Source organism: Megascapheus bottae, chromosome 3 (assembly GCF_031878675.1).
Source record: "Megascapheus bottae isolate mThoBot1 chromosome 3, mThoBot2.hap1, whole genome shotgun sequence".
Taxonomy (NCBI): domain Eukaryota; kingdom Metazoa; phylum Chordata; class Mammalia; order Rodentia; family Geomyidae; genus Megascapheus; species Megascapheus bottae.
The window spans coordinates 76,142,330-76,165,765 of NC_143511.1; the positions used below are offsets into that span (position 1 = coordinate 76,142,330).

Sequence of the window (23,436 nt, forward strand, 5' to 3'; positions counted from 1 at the left end):
AAAAGCAGGAAAACTTTACCAGAGTGAGCCAGTCCAGACCATCTGCCCTCCAAGCAAACAGCAGTAATGAAGAGAGGCCCTGGTAGTGGAGAATAAAGCTTCAGGGCAAGAAGAGAGCTAAGCCAGGATGGAGGAAGAAATAGAGAGAAAGCTGCGGGATTCCAGAAAGCAAGTTAAGTAGAGGCCAAAGCTCAAGCAATGGCAAACTGAGGCTGCAGGCCTGCATGACACCTAGTCCAATTTGGGATGTGCTCGTTCTAGGGCTACCCCAAACAAACAAGGCTGCAGAAGACCTGAGAGTTTCAGAGAATAAACATGCCAGTCTATTGCCCTGAGGGCTTGAGTTACTATGGCAGAGCAAGCTGTAGAGGTGCAAAATGATTCCTTTACCTCCTCCTTAGGAATACCAGACTTTTTACAAAGCTGTGATGTTATGAAGGATGACAGAAGGAGGAGAGATCCCCTTTCTTCTAGGCTCTTCCTTCCACTAGTCTCTCTTGACAGGAATCAGCCTGCTCTTCCTGTTCAGTGAGTGACAGTGTGTTTCTGACTCCATAGCACAGTTGAGCAGGGTCCGTGTAGGCCATGTCAAGGGAAGACTGCTATGACAAGGAAAACACAGATCTGGGGCATGTGAATCCCTGCTTCGCCACTTGCTGTTGGTGTGACAAGTATACTACGATATTTTACTTTCTAGGGCTCCAACAGGCTTCCTTTAAAATGAAGCTGACTGTTCACAACATGAAAAGTTATAGTAAGAATTAAATCAGACAACACAAGATCTGGATAAAAGGTCTGATACCACAGAAGTCAACAAACACCAGCCTTGTTTCTTCAAATTGTCTATTCCTCTACCCTAACTCAAATTGTATTTTAGCCCACTTGCTGGCTTAAATCTTGTCCTGACTCTCCAGGGATGTCAGAATAATGCCCATACTCCCTCTTTCTAGATCCAAGACCCTTTAACATTCCTCAGCTTGCAGCAAACCTCACGTGGGCTACCTGGCTATACCAGCCTGGAGCCACACTGAGTAGTTAGCATTCTCCTAACATATGGTCTGCTCTTGCTTGCTGCTCTTCCTGCTCCCTTGGCCTGGATGTTTTCCTTCACTGAGGATTCACTGGTATCTGTTTTGGTTTAAACTGTGGCTGCCTGGAATCTGAGAAAGTAGCTCTATTTGGAAATTGTACCCTTGCAAATATGATTAGCTGATATGAAGTCATACTGGATTAGAATGAGCACTACATCCCATGGCTTACAACTGTATAAAAAGGGAAAAAAATAGAGGGACACAAAGGAATGTGAAGAATCCAGTGATATGTTCACAAAGCAAGGGGTACCAGTCACTGTGGATTATCCCAGGCTAGAAGGGTTTGTCCCTCAGAGCCACCAGAAAAAGAATAACCTATTGTCATCACTGTTTTGGACTTTTGCCTTCCCAAGATGTGAGAAAAAGTATTTCTTGGGTCATTTTTTTTTCTTTTTTCAGACAACTAAATTGTGACAAGTGATTACAGCAGCTCTAAAAACTCATCTCATCGCAGCCATCCCTCTCAGCTTGGAGATCAGTTTCTTGAGGAGCATTTTTTTTGCCTCTTCATTTGGGGGTGTAGCTGTCCTCTTTTCATATGACACCCCCTCCAATGTTACCATGGTTTTTTTGCTGTGATCCAATCATCTAGGTGATGATAAGACTTTTGCCACTTCAGGGCCTCAGCTGCTATTTATTCAGCTAAGATGCATGACTTTTTCTCTGAGAAGATAAATAATAACCCTCAGGTGTCTACAATCCTAACTAGATCTGTGAGAGAAATGCAAATAAAAATCCTTATAGCATCTCCAACCCCAGCATTCAGAGGGACCCGGATGACAACTTCAATGACACGTCTTTGCTATTCTGATGATTTTTCCCAATTCTCATACCCCTGCCAATTTCCTTACACGTACAATATCAAAATCTGAAAGTTATAAAGAATTTAAGGAAAAGCATCCTGAGCTACCCCATCAAGACAGCCTTCAAAAAAAGTCAAACTTAGAATGCCATTCAGCCTGGCCTCATTTTTATCTTTTTTTTTCCCTTTCATAGCGTTAAAATGCAGACATAAGAAAAGGAACCCAGAGAAAAGAAAGAAGAGGATAATGTGAGAAATGCTTTATTTGACAATGTGTCATTTGGAAACTGATTATTTCTGTCTCCGGCCTTTTTAATATTCCCTCACAACGGCCAAGCCGCAAGGGGATTTGGTATTCTAAGACTGGATTTATAATACTCTGTTCAGCAGTGATAAGAACACGGGCCTTTAATCCTCAGAGCTGTGAACATGCATATTCTCCCAAGTAATGTCCTTCCCTTCTTGCCACTTCTTTCTGGTTCCTGGCAGCCAGAGGTGGACTGGTGATCCATTGGACATTGTACTTGGCTAATTGCCTGGTAACAGAGCTAGTAGAGAAGGGGGCCGGAACACCACGTTCTCTCAGCTGTCTCCTTTTAGCTCCTTTCAGATTCTGCTGGAGGGATTATTAGGAATCTGTTCAAATTTTTAGTGTTACAGGTAAGAAAATGGAGGTTTCCACTCTGTACATGATAGGGTCACAAAAGAGGATCTTTCAGAAAGAGTTTTGGAGGCAGAATATCCCACCAAAGCTTGCAAGAAAGGGGAATCATGACAATGTGGACTGCAAAGGAGCTTCTATGGGGTTGCACTTTCCTCAGTTCTGTGACTGTCCTATGCTCCAGTTTTCAGTGCCACTTATGATCATTTTAAAACATACTGAATGATCTTGTAGGCTTTATTTCTGCTCTGTCTTGACTTTCAACCCATCCTACCTCTTATGGCCAAAGTATAGCTAGAGAGAGACACCATCCTCACAGATCAGTTGGGAGTTCTGCAGTCTAGAGCTGACGTTCTCATTAAGCAGATTTCCATTTTTGTGAATCACCTTGTCTCAAATGAATGCTTTCTGGGTACTCATACGGATCTGGAAATGTTTGTAAGCAAATCTGCTATCTATATGTTGGGGAAACTAAAGACAGACAGGCCTGAAAATGGGATAAGGCAGTAGGTCTCAGCTACAGGTGATTTTACTCCCCCAAAGTTATTTGGAACTGAGCATATTTTCAGTTGTCATGGCTGGGTGGGTGCTATTGCAGGTCACATAGGACAAGGAATTTCATGGTTTCATATGCCAATAGTGTGATGACGGAGTTGCCCTTTCTAAGAGAGAAAGATAATAAACCCTGAAACTACAAAAGTAGAGGTGGGAGAGGTGGGGAACTCAGCTAATATGGAAGGCACAAGCCCAACACAAGAGGATGAGGAGACTTGTGCATGATTGTCAGGGGCTGGACAGGAAAAGGATGTCACTAAAGTCTGCATTATGCCTCTGGATTCCAGAGGAACCTATTTATATATTATTTATTTCCTGAGCAATGCTCCAGAAGGTTATACCTGATTCCAGCGCACAATCAAATTAAAGATATATTTATGTGCACCCATAATCAATTAACTAAAAGAGAACACATGTACAATAAAAGGTAAAGATCAGCATATGCATATCTGTGTATGTATATAAGTGTGTGTGTGTGTGTGTGTATGCGTGTGTGTATGTGCACAGTCACATTTGTAAAAATATACCAAACCTATCTTTAAATGTGTAGCCTTAGCTATATTTACCTACATTCCATTCTTTGTCTCCCTGGGCAGATATTGGTGACCTATTTTAAGTAGGACCCATTAAAGAAAAGAAAGCATACTTTTCTTTTAAACAAATTATCTACTTGCCATGTATCTATTAAACACATTATTTTATTTCCCAATAAAAAGCCACAGGAGTAAAGTAAAAACACAGCATGGTTCTTTGCATTTATCTTTCACCTACAACCATGCAACCCCATTATCCTAGTCATTTTCAGACCAGATCAGAAAAGGAGCCACATTTTAAAAGAGTACTCCTACATCTTAAGAGAAATTCATTGTGTGGCCAGCTACTGAATTCTGAGGCATTCAGGTTTGCCACTGACCAATCAGACATGAGTGTGGTGAGGGCTATATCACCTTTCCATGGTAGAGTGGGGTAAAGTCATAATTTTCTTACCTGTGAGTTGGGTTACTAACACCTAGCAGTGAAGATCTGGGAAGAATTACATGAGATTGTATGGTCTCACACATGTAAACATAATGATTTGCAATTAGTATATCTCTCAGAAAATATATACATCCTTATTGTTAATACAAAACCTTGTTTCCTTAAAAGAAAAAAAAAACCCAAATAGATATGATGTACTCCTAGTGTAGGAGATATTCACTATCCGTTTTCAAACCTTTATTTCTACTCACTGCTCTCAAGTCTGAGAAAATGGACACATGTGCCACTTGCCTTCTTTGGGTATGTAGATAAAACGGAAGAGTTGTTTCTAATAATCAGTCTAGTGCTAATAACAGAGAAGACTAGGAGGGGAAAGGTAACCTCAAATGCCAGAACAGATGAAATGAATCTATGTTTATGCTATCCTGTCTGGCACATAGATATAGAAGGAGGGGTAGAGCCAGTTAACTACCATGTGTCTAGGCTCTCAATCAATGCTGTTTCTTCTCTGTCTAGTCCAATGAGGCTCTGATTTGAGGTCTTGAGTTCTATAAAATCTGCTTTGTCTGGCTTAGTTAAATGTTTACCTATTAGGTCTCACTGTAACTCGTATTTGTCTGTGGGATCACATAGCAAATTGCTGGACAATTTGGCTCTCAATCCCTCATGAGCTCCTCCCCAATTCCCCTGAGTATGCTCAGTTTCAAGGGCCCAGCTCCAGATCTCACATCATGTAGCCTTTATTGTATTTTTACACTGAGAAATAATGGAGGGTAGAGTCTTATTTATAATCTGAATGTGCCATGGTAGATGAACACAGCAGATCCTCAATAATTTGTTGAAAGAATGAATGAAGGAAGTCATTACACATGTCTTTGTAAAATGTAGGTGGCAAAAACACATCTGCATTTGCCTGGTACTTCTTTATCCACATGTAATAGAGAGCAGAGGATAATTCACATGAGCTATTTAGCACAAATCAGTACCCTACTTCATGGCCTCAGGGGACCTCTCAAGTTCTGCCTCAAATCCTACTTGGAAGAAGGAATAAATGGAAAGGGTAGGGGAAAGTATCTTTAAGAAGATTGCTTTGCTTCTTATTATTTGAGTCACGGAGATAAACAGACCAACCTGGGTGATGAGGGAAGAGCTCTGGGCTTCATTCATTTGCCTGAAATTTGTCTGAAAGCAAGCTGACTCAAATCAAGTTCAAATTTTTATTCTGCCACCCACCAGTGTTGTGATCTTGGAAATTCTCTCTGTAATGCTTAGTTTCCACAGCTCTAAAAGAGAAACAATGCCATTCACCAAAAAGTGTTCTAGTGAGAAGTAGATAAAATCATATGGAGTATGTCCCATGGACCCTGACCTTAAAAAAAAAATAAATTGAATGCACACTATCATTGGCTTAAGTACTACTACCATTATCATTAAGCCCTGATGCTGTGCTAAAACTTCTGCTTGGATTGAAGAACGCACATATACATCCTTGAAAAACTTGCAGTTGGTTTGGGGAAATAGATAAGTAAGCAGATAATTACTGTAAGGCACAGTTTGATAAGCTCTATGCCAGAGGGAAACAGTAAGGGGCCAAGAGTTTCTTACAGCTTCCAAAAGCAAATCATAGAGGAAGTGAGCATAAAAAAAGATTTTCTTGAATCTCCAATTAAAGGCAAATTAAAGGGTGGGGGAAGGAGAGCTGCTTGTCCAATCAAGTATGCTCACACCAGAAATGGAAGGGCTAGATAAACAAATAAACAGCCCATGGGTTAGTAGTACTAGTGCCTGCCCTGTCATTAACCAGCTGTGGAACTGTGAGTAGGTCACATTTTTCTGAAGCTTCAGCTTGCTCATCGGAAAGTGGACGACCACAGTTGTCACTCATGAATAAGGGTATTGTGCAAATTAAATGAAAGACTGCACAAAAGGGACCCAACAAACCAGCACTTGATAAATGGTGGTTTAAAGAATTATGGCCTAGGAAAAGCACATGGTGAAAGAGATCAGAAACCATAAGGTCTCATCTTTGTCTTGCGCCCTGACAGATGAAAGGAGTCAACAGAAAAAGAGCTCACGTCCTGGATGTGTACCACAAAAGCCAAAATAAGCTAGGTATTCTTAACTTCCGTTCTCAGACAGTGAGCCTCCAGCAGGGCATTCTGCCTGGAGTAGTGGTGAAGTGCATGGCGGAATAGAAAGTCCATCTGTTCCACACTGCTGTGACCATCCTGCAGTTTCCACTGTGTCTGTAGAGTGGGTGGTTTGTGGAGCCTGCATCCTTTACTCAGTACATCTTTTTTTTTTCCATTTTGCTCCAGGCTTCTAGGAGGTCCATGATGAGATTCCTAAAGCTGTGCCAATCCTCGAATGCTGTGCTAGCAGCAGAGCTTTATGAAGTAGGAGGACAGGCTAAGACTCCAGAGCTGGAAGTCCCTGAGAGCATGGTTGATAATTAAGGCATGGAAAATGGCTGGGGTTTTCTTGGTCTCCAAGGCGGCCTGACACTGGCTTCTTTAGAGGTCACAAGTATTAAAAAAGAGACAGAAAATGGCAAGAGGTCAGGGATTGGATCTGCCATAGCAGAGACTAAACCCAGTCCATAAGCAGTCTTCCAGTTTCTGCTCTCTTCCACTCTCTGGAATAGTTCTTTTTTCACCTGTCTCCCCTGAAAGACTATCTCATTTCCTTGCTTTACCTTTCTTTAAATCACTTTCCCTTCCCTGCCATCACAGATAATGTATTAAAATAAAGTTTTTATATGGGAGTATTAATACCAGGACATGAACTCAGGGCCTTGGGACACTTGCTTGGATTTTTCCACTCAAAGTTTGAGATTAGTTGGAAAGAATTAAGCCACAACAGCCTCAAGCTGTATGCTCAAGCCGATCTTAAACCTTGAATATGCCACAACAGCCTCAAGCTGTATGCTCAAGCTGATCTTAAACCTTGAACATCAGACCTCTGCCTCCTGGGCAGACAGGACTGCAGACGTGAGCAACCAGTGCCTGCTACACACAGAAGGCATCAACTCTGTTTTGCTGTCCTAATGTAATGGGCACTGGTAACAAACAAGCAATGATTGCTGTTGCATCTTCAATACAAGAATAACAGAGTGCTGGGGGGAGGGTTTTAATAGTATTTTTGGAAGTGTGCATGGATGAGTGAATCAAGTGGTTTGGTGGCTTCGTAAGCATAAGGGCTAGGTTGAAATCATATCTGAGTCCTATTTGCACCCTATATTGCAGTATTAGGAGTCTTGAATGTACTTAGCACATCAAAAAAAAAAAAGCATTACTGAGAGTCTCCTCATGGTTCCTGGAGAAACTGGTTATGGCACTATTAGAGAGCAAACATACTGACTTTCTACTGCTTCTGCTGCAGATGCACAAAAAAAGGGAAAAATGAATTTTCTTATTCATAAAATCCCAGGAGACACTGAGCCTAAGCACAGAAGTAAGATGTCAGACTCTAGTATCCGTGCATAATCTCCTTTCCCAGGAAGTGAATGGACAGCTGCATCTACTTCAATTCCAGTTCATTCTTTTTCCTCTGCTAGAAATCACAGATTTTAAGTGATGTAGTTCAAAGACTACTCAATCTGGGTTCAAATCCTAGTTGATTTGGTGCACAGACCTGGGTCACTTTTATCTTGCTAAATTTTGTTATGACTGTCTGGTTCTTTGAGCTTTAAAATGATCCCAGAGGCAGATCTCTTCTTGTTAGAACCTCCCTGAGATGCTTGCTTGTAAAAGAACTGTCAATGTTGCATATTATTGCTTAGTATAGAAAGTATCATAAAAGACAGCAAAGCATCCATACGCCACCAGAAAATCTAGCAGACAAAGAGCTGAAACCATAGAAAAGCAAAGCTGCAAATCCAGAGGATTTCCACTATTTCTGGTATTTCCCATCATCTACCCATCAAGCTGCTTCAAAACCTATTACAAGCCACACAATAGGAGTCTCTTAGAGGCACTGTTTTACTGCCATTTTCAGCATTGGTGATAGAACTGCCAATTGTCTTGAAGGCACGTTGTGATGACCTCCGGATCTCCCCCACTGGGACTGATCAGGAAAACCCCAGGAAAGTTAGTTACCAGGGGCACAAAGTGAAGCAGGAGATGCCAAGAAATGAGAAGGGGAAAAAAAGAGTGTCCTCAACAGGAGGCCGGTTCCTGCCATAACAGGACCAGGAAGTAAATGCTGGCCTGTGTTCTTGATGCACCTGCAAGGACTGGACCAGGTAGGAATCGCCCTTTCCCTTCTACGTTTTTAATCATCACAGTTGTAAAAACAAAACCACAATGAACACGGGATTCAATATTTCCTTAAGAGTTCCAAGTCAGCAGTTCTCTTATTCTTGATAAATCCTCTTGATGCTCAGTGTGATGACACACACCTGTCATATCAGCTGCAATACAGTGATGGATAGGAGGATCATAGTCTGAGCCCAGCTGGGGTGACAGGTACAAGTTTGAGACCCCCTCTGAAACAGATCTGAAGAGAAAAATAGCCAAGGGCATGGAACAACTGGTAGAGTAACTGCCTGACCGACATGAGGTCTTGATTTCAAACTTCCTTTGTGAGTGGACCAAGCAACTTAGGCCTCAGGCTACAAGGAAAACCAATGAGCCACATCCCTAGCACGGCACTGAGTCCCTACTTCATACCCCACCAAGAGTAATGAGCATCTCAAAATCTCTTCCATGAGACTCTACTGTCCATACTGGTTCCCCCATCAGGGCCCCGTGGCAGATGTCCAGATAGTTCTCCTCACTATTACCCTGCCAATACTCTATCTAGAGCTTTCCAAGGCCCATTCTTTAGTCCAAGCTAAGGCTGGCCTCCTGTAGCCTAGCCACGGTCAGTGTGCGTAGCTCAGGTCTGCAGCAAGGAGTGAACTAGGAAAATTGTGAAATCCCAAACAGAGAATAGCCCAAGGAAGTAACTGATAGCTCTCCAAACCAATCAGCCAAGGAAAAGGTATCCTTACACATGCTAGAAGCATGAGGTCTAGGACAGCTTAGAACTCTCTAAACTTCTGATTAGATGTGGATGAAGGTAATCCCACATCACAGGCCACACTATGTTTATAGATGCAGGCCTTGGGCTTTCTGAAGAACTACCAGCCTGGCTTTAGGGAGCTCCAAAGGCCTCTTCATTCTGAGTCAACCTGAATGTTCTGGTGGGACAGAGGGAGGTGGAACAGGGATTGTCCCAGAGAAGCCCTATCTTTAAGTTTCACATGGATGCTGGCCCTCCAGGGAAGCTTGGGGTGTTTGTTTTACAACGAACACATGATCAGGAGACTCGATGGCTAAAGTGAAGTGTCATCCCTCCAAGTCTGAAGGGAAGAATCTTCCCTTGCTTCTTATAGCTGATGGTGGCTCCGAAATTCGCTGGCTTGACATAGTTTCATTTCTATCTCTGCCTCCACCTTCACACAACTCTGTTTTCTCTTCCCTGAGACTCAGCATCATCTCCTCTTCTTATAAGGAGTAAGACTGGGGATCCACTTAAAGTACAGGACAATTTCATCTTGAGATCCTTAAGTGATCATATCTACAACTATCTCCATTCTAAAGAAGGATTAGAGTGGGTGTAAATTTGGGGTGCTCACTGTCAAACCCAGTATGTAATATACAGCTTCGGTCTATTATTTAGATACAAGAGACTCTAAAATAACCCACTGAAGGTAAACTGCAACAATTCAAATGATCAAGAGAAGATGGGAATAAGAAAGCTTTTCCTATCTCTGAGCAGAGGGGCAAGAAGTATGGATGTACATGCTGTAAGAAAAAGACATGTGGATCCTGTGAGGAGCAATTCCACAGAGAAGGTTTCAGACTGCAAACAAAATAAAGTGCTCCAATGTGCCTTTCTTTCAGAGCAAACTCCAAGCACTAAGTTCAAGTACTAACACAACAAACAAGAAAAACCACATACATGAATGAATGAATGAATGAATGAAGAAAAGTATTAAAATTTCGGTGAAAAGATGCACTCACACACTCTAAACAGTGTTAGAAGTACATGCTTATTTGGTTTTGATTCGGATGAATTTTTCTTCCCAGATCCTCTTAATGGTGCCTAAGACCTCTTCCCCCTCATAAAGACACAGAGCTCGTGGAGAGTGAGGACAAGATAGGGTATGTGTGCCTGGAGTGGTATGGAAGGCAGCTATTCTCCACAGGAATCCATTAAAAGAAGCAAAGTTTTTATTTCCTTCTGCTTTATTCCTTTTTTTATTATTTTTTCAGCTGTTCTGAGTTCAGGTGAAGGAAAAGTGAAACTTCACTCCAAGCCCAGCAAGGTCCCTACAGGATTCTAGAGAACTGTCAATATTTTCTCACACCTGGAGGCACTAGTTATATATTTTCCTTTGTTACAGAACATTTCTTTTTCTTCCCTTTCTACCTATAAGCACATTCTCTTTTATCCATAGAGTTCTGAGGGTTTACTGTAATGCTTGTAGGTGTAGATTTTCTTCCCTTTGTGTTCCTATTTCATTGGGATTGGTCGTCAATGAAGCTCTTTTTTTTTTTCAATCTGTTGCTCCTCAATTACCCTTTTTCTCCCTCTGCCTGTGCCATTTTTCCTTCCTTTGCTGTCAGCAGGAATATCTATGGGGCTTTTGTTCGACTTAGAATAGTAGGGGTACCATGGATGCAGGGGCTGTCTGTCCTGAGAAACAGAAAGGAGCTGGGAGGTCTATAGAGGAGTGTGGGGAACAGAGGTTTTCAGAAAGGAGGCTCAGGTCCCAGTTTATCTGGCTCACTCTGACCTCATTGGAAGGCAAGATTAGTACACAAAATCACTGAACCTAAACCAGTATCAGCTCAGTAGAAGACAAAAACTAGGAATCTAATCCTCTTAATAAGATTTTGGCCAAGTTATTCAACCTCCTGTAAGCTAGAACCCTATCTTTTAAGATAACCTGACTCCCAGGGTGATTGGGAGATTCAAATGAGGGATGGTGCACGTGAAGAGGTTTTGAAAATTATTGAGTGTGTGTGTGTGTGTGTGTGTGTGCATGTGTGTGTGCGTGTGTGTGTGTGTGTGTGTGTGTGTGTGTGTGTGTAAACAACTAAAACATGCTCTCAAAATAAGCCAGATAAGGACCACATCCTACTGTTATGGTTTGAATATGAAATATCTTCCAAAGGGTTAAATATAGAATGAAGAATTAGTACCTAATACAGTGTTCACTGGTGGGGCTTCTAGAAAGAGACTGGATCCTGAGTGATCTGACCTAAAGAATCCTAAATAAATGGAGTCTTGTTAGGTAACAGAAACTGTGGCAGATGGGGCCTGACTAGAAGTAGGTGGCTAGCAATATGCCTGTGAAGGGCATAGATTGTCTCTTCCACCTTCCTCTTGGTGTTTTCTCTTTGGTATAAGGTGAACAGCAGCATCCATGCAATGCCCCCACCCACATTCCTCACCTTCTCAAAATAAGCCTATCATAATGGGGCCAAGGATTATGGACCATGGAGCACAAAACGAATCTTTTCTCCTTAAACTATTTATCTCAGTGACAACAACAAAAGAAACAAATAACACATTTGTTAAACTAAACACATTTCTGCTTATCCTTTGATCCAGCTGAAATATCCTTGTTTTACTGAAATGACTGCTGTGATATTTTATGTGGAAATAAATAAAATATTCAAACAGGAATATCACTCAAGAGAGAGCAGTGTCCATCTGCTAGCACTAAGACTGACCAAATATGTGTGTTTGTGTGTGTGTGTGTGTGTGTGTTTCCCATTCCATTTTTTACCCTGCATCATCAGTTCTTATTGTTGAGAATAATGACCTCAATTCTTATATACCCCTCTGTTTCTGTATTTCTTGCCTCTTAATACATATACTGGAGTTAATCCTTTGTTAATTAAGTGCACATAGTTATGTTCGGACTCCTTGATTAAAATCTGCTACTTCTATCAGTCTAGAGGTACATGTAAGATTCTATTTGAATCCTTGCAAAAACATTTTTAAAATTTTCATATAGCCTACCTCTCTGTAACGGATAAGTGCCTTTGGAGTATGTCACAGGCAAAAGCTGGGCAACAAAAAAGAAAGGATTTGTGGAGAGGATAAGGGCCATGGAGCCGGGCAGAGGAGAGGAGGCCAGAAGCTAATCCTTCCATTCCATGGACCAAAGAAGGTTAGAGATGGTGTCATCTGTTACCAGATGGTGACAGGAGAGTAGGGGCACACAAAGAGCATGTCTGGGTTGGATGGGAAGACTAATAACTCAGCAGAACCAACACAGACCTTGCCTGAGTCTTTGATACTTTTGTCTTCATGATCCTCCAGTGCTAACTAATCACCCCTGAACATTTGCTGAGCAGTGACTGGAGGAAAACTCAGTGGGGCAAAATGACTCATCTCACTGAACAGAAATCTCACTTCCTAAATGCCACCATCCATGGGAACTCAGAAACATTAAGGTAAACCGACATTGTTAGGATGTTGAAAGCTTGGAAACATTTTCCTTTGGGGAAATGTTTAATTGAAGAAGACTAGAAAAGAATACACCTTTTCATTTTGCCTAGGGGGACATCAAGGCTAAGTAAGGACAAGAGGTTTTCTCAGTTGACCAAAGTTCTAGTGGAAGAGCCAGAACTGAAACTTGGCTCCTTGGTGAGCAGTTCCAGGCATGGTTGATGACTAGGAAGAAGCCTGGAAAGTGTTTAGCGATGATCCACGTACCCATCATTTCAGAAGATTCAGCGGAGCAATGGCAATTGCTCTTTCAAAGTATAGGAGAACAAAGAGATTCCCAAACCCCATTCTTAGTCTAAGCCTTCTTACATGGCATTCAGTAGTAATGAGAGCATCTATTCACTAACTAAATAAATTATCCCTCTCTGGAAATCTGAGAGGTGGGTGTTCATGTAATCATTATGCAAATGGAGTAGAATACTTTGGTGCTGTCATTATAATAACCTGTAGCAAACATATTATTAGAGCTCATATTCAAATGGAAAACAAACAAACAAAAATAAAAAACAGATCTCTTGTCTAAAAGAAATATCTCCTCCAGGAAATGGAAAAACCTCCCATACTCCTGGATTGGAAGAATCAACATTGTGAAAATGACAATATTGCCAAGGGCTATCTACAAATTCAATGCAATACCCATCAACAACCCAATGTCATTCTTTAAAGAAATAGAAGAGGCAATCCAAAATTTCATATGGAATAATAAAAGACCCCGTATAGCAAAAACACTTCTTAGCAGAAAGAACAGCGCTGGAGGAATTTCAATTCCAAACTTTAGACTCTATTACAGAGCTATAATTCTCAAAACAGCTTGGTACTGGCACAGGAACAGGCCTGAAGACCAATGGAATAGAACTGAGGACCCAGATATTAAACCACAGACCTATGGCCACCTAATCTTTGACAAGGGAGCCAAAAAAATAGAATGGAAGAAAGACAGCCTCTTCAACAAGTTGTGCTGGCAGAACTGGTTAAACACCTGCAGAAAACTAAAGCTGGATCCTTCTTTGTCACCTTGCACTAGAATTAACTCCAAATGGATCAAAGACCTGGAGGTAAAAACTGACACACTGAAAACTCTACAGGAAGGAATAGGAGATACACTAGGCCTCCTTGGCACAGGTCGAAACTTTCTTAATAAAGACCAAGAATCACAACAAATCAGAGAAAGGCTGGATAAGTGGGACTGCATTAAACTGCAGAGCTTTTGTATGGCAAAGGACATAGCTAGTAAACTAATCAGGAAGCCTACAGAGTGGGAGAATATCTTCACCAACCAAACAACGGACAAAGGCCTCATATCTAAAATATATCAACAACTCAAAAAATTGAATCACTCCAAAACTAACCTCCAAAGTAACAACCATCCCATTAAAAAATGGGCCAAAGACTTAAAGAGAGTCTTCTCTGAAGAAGAAACAAAAATGGCCTATAGACACATGAAGAAATGCTCAACATCTCTGGTCATAAAAGAAATGCAAATCAAAACAACTCTAAGATTCCACCTCACTCCAGCTAGAATGGCCAGGATCAGGAAAACAAATGACAACAGATGCTGGAGGGGATGTGGCCAGGAGGGATCACTACTACACTGTTGGTGGGAGTATAAACTCGTTCAACCACTATGGAAAGCAGTGTGGCAGTGCCTCAAAAGGCTAAACATAGAACTCCCCTATGACCCAGCAATTCCACTACTTGGCATTTACCCAACCACCCAGAAACAAGGACATACTAAACCCACTAGCACAACAATGTTCACTGCAGCACTATTCACCATAGCAAAGATATGGAACCAACCTAGATGTCCCTCAGTTGATGAGTGGATCAACAAGTTGTGGTATTTGTACACAATGGAATTCTATGCTGCTGTCAGAAAGAATGACATCGCCCCATTTGTTAGGAAATGGAAAGACTTAGAAAAAATCATATTAAGTGAAGTAAGCCAGACTCAAAGGAACTTAGGCTCAATGGTTTCCCTCATTTGTCATAATCAGTAGAAACCTTGGGCTCTACTAGCAGAGATTTGCAATAGAGCAAAATCTTGATACATAAGGACATATAATGTGAAGCTAATTGAAAGGACCTCCAGGATAGTGAAACAAAAGCCATATAATGAATGATTGTTGTCCTTAATGTACTATGTTGTCTCTCATATCCTTTGCTGTCCCTTGGTTATCTCATATTGGTATAGTATCTCACTTTGTTATCTGATATATTGAACTTATTTGTATTTGGATATTTGAAATTTGATAGGGAAGGGGGGAAAACCAAGACGGGTGGGGGGTGTGGGGGGGGGAGGGAAACGGGTACCAAGACATGTGAAAGGGTATCAATGTATGTGAATTAATGCACCTTCTATCTGGCAAATATCATGTAACCCTTTTACTAATTACAATAAAAAAATGTTTTGCTAAAAAAAAAAAAGAAAAATCTCCTCCAATCTAAAATTGTATCACTGGAACAACAGAAAGAAACACACCATCAACATAACAAAACAAGGGCACTGTAATCATTCAATGTGCAAGCAGCTTTCTCTTCCACTAGCAACTCTGAATCCTGTGGCTGGATGAAGGTGAGGCTAATGGCTGCTCAACTTACTTGTAGAATTTAGGGAGATTGCAAAAAACATCAGCAACCAAAATAGTAATGGTCTTATTGCTTTGTTTGGGGGCAATATATGGATTGTGCTTTCTAGATGTATTGTACTATTTCAGCTATGCCTCCAATCTTTTTTTTTTTCTTAGCTTGAGTCTCACATCTATCCTGGGCTGTCCTCTGACTTTGATTCACCTTCCTCTGTCTTCTTCATAGTTAGGATTATACCCAGAGCAAGGTAAATAATCTGTTAATGCCACATTAAAAAAATAAAATGACCTGAATGTATTCTCAATTTTGAACTAGTCTTTTAAATTCTATGTCATTATTGTACCCTGCAGCAAACCTGGGTAACAGGAATAATTGGTATTTTTGTATCACTTTACAGAGGAAGAAAGTGAATCTGAAACATTGAATAATATGATCTGACCCAAGCTAGAAGTCTCAAACTTGGCCTATTCTGACTTTGAGTTTCTCAGCCCTTTAGAATCAGGGATGCAGAGGCATGTGATAGGGCTAGAACAAAGTGAAAAATGCCATTACACAATCAGAAAAGAGGCATAGATGCCAAATAAATGTTCCGAAACCCATGCAGCCAAGTTCAATTTGGATGGGACCTACTTTCCATGCTGCCTCCCATCATCCTCAAAACACAAGAACTGCAATGCTCTTGAGGAATGCACCAAAGTTGAGGGTGCCTAATGAGGCCATACGCTGCCAGTCTCACAGAAATTCTACTACTCACTCTGGCAGGGTCTCAAAGACTTCACTCTTGAGCTAGAGAAAGAAAACCTGGTGAGAAGTTGACAGTAAGTAGATGGGCACTGGAAGAAACTTCACTGATGGTTGGAAAGTTGCCCAAAAATTACGTCATAAGCAAAGAAGAAGGAGCTCAGCACAGGATATACAAGCTACGTGGGGGTAGGGTCTTCCCTTCCCTGCTCCCTACTTCTTACTTCCAGTGCATAATGCAGTGTTTGGCAATGTGATATGGATGGAATTTAGATTCTGCAGAGCCTGCTTGAGCCCCATGAATCCTAAATCTAACTCTCAGCTCTACTCATGATCCCATGATCATGGGTAGACAGGGGAGATTCTGTGTGTCCCAGTTTCCTCATCTGTGCAACAAATATAGTAACAGTATATAACACATAAGGATATTGTTAGAGCGAGGTCAGTAAATACATATCAAGTCTGGGTAAAGCTTTCAAAACTGAGCAAGTGTTACCTAGCAATGCATACAGAATGGAGATAGTTGATCTTTTTTTCCACATGTTTGACATTGTAGGCCCACCTGCTGGTCTGAGATGATAAAATACAGAACAATGGGGGAAGCACAGAGGATGTGAGATGAACATTTTATCTGCCAGCCCCTACCCTATCTACTTTGTATGCTTCATCATACTTTATTCTTAAGCTTGAAATGTTAAGTACTGGCATCATCTGCTTTTTTCAAGTTTGGCCTAATGTTAGAGTGCTTGCCTAGCATGCATGAAGACCTGGGTTTGATTCCTCAGTGCCACGTACATAGAAAAGGCTGGAAATGTGCTATGACTCAAGTGGTAGGGGTCTAGCCTTGAGAAAGCCCAAGGACAGTGCTCAGGCCCTGAGTTCAACCCCCATGACTGGCAAAAAAAAAAAAGATATTGGGCCTTGGGATATTAGATAATTTGGGGAAGGTTGTTGGGAGAAATGATATCCCAATGAACCCCATTGGCTCTAGAAGTTGAGTTTCACCCCTGGGCTATCCTGTGTCCCATCTCCCTTTCCTCTTTGCCCTGTTATATACCCACATGAAATGAGGGCTTCACAGATTTGCTGTTTCAGGTGTTTCCTTCCTCAAACTCTATAGTGGCTGTTCTTCTTAGGTTGACCCATCTTTCTTGCACTTCTTCAGTGTTTTCTAAGAAACTGAGAAATGTGGCCTGCTCTGACTGTGGGGATGTGGCCTAAATGATGGTATTATCTCATGTAGTTCAAGTTAGAACCTGGATCCTGAGAAGGAGGGAAAGGGGGTTTTGAGAATGACAACCCCACTTCCTTTCAAGTGTAGGAAGGAAGGATGCAGGCACGTTCATGGAGGCACTTGACCGTGGTTTGATAGATTTCTAGTTATTCTCTTTTAACAAGCACAGACACCAGACTGAGCCAGGGGAACCACCAAGAAAAGGAGTCTGGATTCCTACAGAAGACACTCACTGCAGGACAGCAGACAATCAGGTATCAATATAGGTGATACAGACAGGATTCAAGTCCAAGTTGGCTTGACCCTGAGAAGCAAATAAATCACATTAATCAAATCCTTCTCCTTTCAAAGCCTCCGTTTCTGCAATAAAAGTTACTTAAAACTTGTTTTTGCTAAAAAGCACTGTCTCCTGGTTTATGCTTAATGATGGTATTAAAGGTAGGAGAAAAGTCTGGCAACCCTGACTCCATTTTATATGTTTCCTTTATTCTTAACTCTCTGTTCCCTGCAATACCCGTAGGTTCTGGGAAGGACAGGATAAAATCTTTTATCCAATTGATAAAATCTTTTCCAGTAGGAACTGAAACTACTTCCAAGGACCGGAACCGTGGTGACTCACAAGACAGACCACCCTCCATATGAGGACAGATCCAGGAGAGTGAGTGTGTAGCCTGCGGCAGGCATGATCCTCTCTAGAAAACAAGATTACTCCCCTAAAGTGATGGCAGTGATAATGATTTCCCTAGAATTCCCCAAAGAACCTCAACCGATAAAGATAAGCCAGGATACATTTTTTAACCTGAGATTCCTTAATTATGCACGTGTTTTGACTCTCATCCCAGTTTTTCCTGCATTTTAAACTTAAAGCTCATGTCTGTACCATCCCCTTGCCCAATCCCAAAATTGTTTTGCCTCTTCTAGCAGCAAACCTGTGCTGGTAACAGGTCTCCTTTCCCAGCTATTCACGATTATTGTCTTCATTTGGGATAAATGGCTGCACCTGGCATACTGGAATCTCGTCTGACCTAGAATACCCAGTTAATATGAATTGATAAAGCCAAAGCCAAGCCCACTGATCGCGCAGCCCTTCTCCTCTCAGTGGGTGCTGTTGCTTTCCTTCAGTGTTAAGAAACACATGACTTTGCAGAGGAAGTGGAACCTAGAGCTTTGGGTGATGCTTTCATGAGTTTCCTTGACTAACTCTACAACTTAAGTTAGTGAATTCTCATCTCTGATTCTCCCTTGAGTCACTGGAAAAATAAGGATGTGGGTTCCCTGACCTCTACCCATTGTTGTAAAGATGAAATGAGTTAGTCAGTTCCTGATACACAAGCGAAACTCAAAGACTGGTTGGCTTTCGCTCCACATTGCCACACTGTACTCCTTCCGTTGTAGAAAAGTATGGGGAAAAGAATAAAAGAAAATGATGTCCAACTTATATGTATTTACTCAACTTTCTCCCATCTCTCTAAGACCAGAAAATCCATCAAACAGAGAGTTGTTCTCTAAACTATACTTAATCCACATAAAAACTAAGGTCCACAGAGTTTATTTCCTTGCCCAAGATCACAAAGTGAAACAAGTAGGTTCAAATTCCTGTTCCCATCCTCATTTGGTTAACACAAAAGCTTTGCTCCCCTTGCCGGAAATCAGCTTCATTTGGGAAGAAAACACAACCCTGATTCTATCCTATAATCCAAGCATAATACTGCATAATAATAAGCATCTCCAAAAGCCAAGCACTAAACCAGGGAACTAATGCAAGGGATGAATGAGAAATGGTCCATCCACCCCACAGGATTTCCACGGGGGGGGGAGGGGCAGCAGAGGGAGTGGGTGAAACCTGTTTGTGCATTTATGTCATGAGATCCATCCTCACTCCTTTGTTTCCTCTCTCCTGGAAAGGCCCAGAGAAGCAGGCAGATGTTAGTAACATCTGGGCCAGTATTGTCAGGGTAGCAAGTAGCTCTAGGATGCCACTGGAGAAATGAAATTGTTGATGTTAGGAAGAATAATAAAGAGGTAACATTTGCATTGTGCTTTCTCCAGTTTCAACACTCATCCTCTCCCATCCTGCTCTCAATTATTAGTCTACGCAATACAGATAGAAGGTCCTAGAAAGCCAAGTAGTACCATTTCCATTTCTCACAGATGCTGAGCTTCCCACTCTAAATCACAGAGTTCCTAGGAAACTAAATCCTAGATCTAAACACACATGACCCTTTAACTCTTACTTCTTTTACGTGCCAGGTTCAGACAATCATTCCGAGTGTGAACACAGATGCAATCCATGCCACAGACTTGAAGAAAGCCTCAGTATGCATTCACCATATCCTACCTACAGTCCCACAGTGTGCATGTTAGTATATTTACCTTGCGTAGTTCACAACATTATGGGGAAAATATTATTTTTCTTTTATGCAGAGGTTAAGACAGAGAGGTTAAGTCTGTCTATGCCCACAACAGTGAATATTTTGAACTGCTGGCAAAGTGAGTGGCCCAGAAACATGGGGAAAACTGAAGTTGCAGGTTTTCTGTCTGCTGCCTGGCACACTACGTGAGATCTTGGGTTAGTGGTAGAGCCAGGATATGAATCCCAAAGTTATAAACTTGGGACGTGACCATGTGTGCTGGTTAAAATGAATCTGAAATACTTCCAGAGGGAGAATGCTGATTCTTGAACAGGATTCTTCCAGGAAAAAAGAAAAGAAAATGATGGGCAGAAGCCATATCCTCAATGGCTGATACTTAAGCCAGTTCCCAAATTTAAGGTTGCTGTAGTTGGAGAAGAGGGAAAGATGAAGAAAAGGATCTTGGATTGGGGGCTAGCATAATGCCAGATGGCAGAAGACCAGAGATGAGGCAAAGGGAAGAATTCACTTGCTATAAATCTACAGCAAACAAGGGAGCTGAGACACAAGTTGCAGATCTACCCTGAGGCCAGCATGGATTTTCACCTCTAGACACCAAGTCTTCCTTTTTGGCAAGGATTTTTGAGTGGGTTTCCTGAGCTTATCAAAGGCTAAGGCCTATCTTACAAATGGGGTTTTGAAGCCCAACAGAGGGAACTGACAGTGGAGGCTTTCTTCCTCCCCGAGAGAAATTTCTCAGTGCTCCCTTTGTGATGCTTTCAGCCTTATTTCCAGCACATTATGAAATTTTAGCATAGAAACACACACACACACACATCCTGAGTGTGACTGAATCCTCCTTACAATGTTTTCTTTCCATTTGAGCCTTTCTGGGCTTCCCTTTTGTCTACTCTAAAAGAGCCACTCAAGATGAGAGATCAATCGGAAAGGACAATTCTCTCTATGCCATCTGCTCTTCCCAAGCCTAAGGCCACTCAAAGCCATGGAGACCATCAGCTCTGACATGAATAGAGACAAACAAACACACTATCACCAAGGTGAACTTGTCCTTTAGATGCTTTTCTCAGTTGACACAGAAGCCCCTCCATTTGCAGAATTCATGAGTTCCTTCTAATGGATTAGCTCAAGGATGTTTTCAGATAGAGAAAACACTGCTAACATCATTCCTCTAATTCAGAGAAACCTTCTCAAAAATCCATCTGATTTCCTTTGAGTTAGGAGTCCTCATGACATTTATTTCACTTCAAGTAGTAAGAAAAATATGAAACAAAAAACACAAACAGAAATTACACCAAACAGAAATGAGGGCACAGCAGAATATAATAATAATATAAATAATAGCAACAAAAATAATCATCATAAAAGAAAATCAGGAGTGGTAGGGACTGGGGCAAAGTAGAAATGTGAACTTTTAAAAACTATTATGTTTCTGAAATTCAGCCAGCAACCCTTAGGACTATCCAGATATGCATGCATATGTGCACGCACACATCTATATTTCCCTATGACAATAACATTCAAGACTTTGCTATTTATTTAAAAAAATGGATGGACCAACGATAGGCAAAATGAGACTCATCTATGGCCTCTGTATGGCCTTAGGTTCCCAGTTTACAACCTCAGTTCTACTGGGTCCAATTAGGTTCATTTACATTGGAGCTAACTTTGACATTTGCATTACTATAAATCCTCTTGGAGCGTGTTTCCCATTTGGAATGGTTCCCCTGGACTTAGCTGACATCCTGCTAAGCATTCCTATAGATTGCTTGAACCGAAAATTGGCACGTTTCCACCTAGAGGCTATAACCTATAAATATATCTTAAACTTCTATTCCTTTTACACTCTGCTGGTGGATATAATTGAGTTTCTCCCTGAACCAAATGAGCTCTGAGTCTTTAGTACTCGATGTACTTAATGGAAGAAAGTCAGGGGGAGGCTGGGAAATCAAGAATAACATGGCAAAGGAACAGGAATACGCTGGTTGGACTTATCATAAAGGTTTTAGCACCTCTTGTTAGAAGAGAAAAAAAAATCTTAAGTAATCTTATCATCTCCCACTCTGCATAGACAAAGCTTAATGGTACCTGGACCAAATACATTCACACAAGTCACCAAGCAGACAAGGTTGATGATGGCTCAGCCCCGCTGGGAGTTGATTCTCACGGAAACAAGAGGCCCTAAGGATGATTAGACCTGATGCTCCACTGGAAAATAGGCATTCTCAGCAGCATGATTAGAAGACATCTCTAAGGGAGCCGCTCCATTCACATTATGTGGTTCCTGTTTGTGTGTAAAACCAGCTGAGAAGCACTGGGGCTGCCCAGAGCAAAAGCTGCTCTCTGAATCCCACAGGGAATCGAAGTCAGCCTAGTTCTCCTGTGTAGCTCTGCACAGGAGGGTACTAAGTCCAGGCTTTCAGATTACTTGTTCATTCATTCATTCATTCAAATTTTTGAGTAATTTATCATCATCACACCATCATCGTAGACATCACTATCATTTGCCTAGAACTTTTCTGTTTTCATGTACCTTGTATTCACAGAGATAATTTCATACAACAAATCCTTACAATTCTTTACATGTAACACACACACACACACACACACACACACACACACACACACACACACAAATCATCTGGTTTTTTTTCCTAATAAGGAAACTGATGATTGGTAAGGTCATGCAGTATCATGATCATGATACAGAAAAAAAATCATATCTGTAAAAGGCAAGAGGTGTGCCAGTGGCATATGCATGCGATCCTAGCTACTCAGGAGACTGAGATCTGGAGACTGTGGTTCAATGCCAACTAGGGCAGAAAAATCCATAAGACTCTTATCTCCAATTAACTAACATAGAGCTGAAAGTTGTGACTCAAGTTGTAGAGTGCTTGCTTTGAGCAAAAGAGCTCAGGGACAGCACCCATGTTCTGATTTCAAGTCCCAGGACTGACATTAGAAAAAAGTAGTGTCTGAGTCTCTAGCTCAGAGGGTTTTTTTACATTGTTTTTTAGACAAACAGCTGCCTAATAATTATGTAGTTCTTCGTTATATGTCAGAAAGTAATGTGTTGATCTTCCTAACCAAGAAGCAAATCAAATTATCCTTATTTTACATAATGGGAAATTGAGTTTCAGACTGGTGAACATTCCAGAGCTCACACAACAATTAAGTGGGTGTCAGAGGTTACGTTTTCTCCCTCTAAGACCAGAAATGCTTAAAAGTTAATGTAATGCCCAGGTCTATGGTCCACTTTGTGATGATGACAACCATTAACAATCCTGAACGTTATAACATAATGATGTCTCACTGTATGTTCACTGTGAACCCTTCATTAGAATTCCCTCCTTTCAATTTCACTGCCATCCAGTGGGCAGAATGACTATTGCTGTCATAAAGGAACTGAGATGGAAAAGTTACACAGGGTTGGGAATGTGGCTTGGTAGCAGAATGCTCACCTAGTGTGCATTTCACAAACAGTAGAAAAATCCAGAGGTGCTGTGCTGTGGCTCAGGTGGTAGAGTGGACAGTGCCCAGGCTCAGACCTTTATTCTTTGGTGATGCAAGGGTTTGAACTCAAGGCCTTGAACATGCTCAGCTTGTTTGCTTACTTGGTACTGTACCAATTGATCCATGCCTCATGTTCTGTTTTTGCAGGTTCTTTGGAAGATATGTATGTGTGGGTGTTGGGGGGTGGTTGGTTAGGGTGGCTTTGAACTTGATCCTCAATATCTCAGCCTCATGAGAACGAAGCACTAATTCCTGGCCCTGACACGTAACCATAGCCAAAATTCTCAATTGTCCCTCTGATGTAGAAGAAAGGCCCTGTGGAAAACAATGTCATCAGTTCACAAGCAGACACACTGTCAAACACTGTCAGGTGGTTCCTTGATGATAGGCATGTC

The 23,436-nt window shown here is 41.4% G+C and overlaps 1 protein-coding gene across 8 annotated transcripts in view; it reads right to left on the reverse strand.

The window, feature by feature from the left end:
• Astn2 (astrotactin 2) overlaps positions 1–23,436 on the reverse strand; it is an 854,736-nt gene that overhangs the window by 655,286 nt on the left and 176,014 nt on the right. The gene's annotated exons all lie outside the window — the stretch shown is intronic.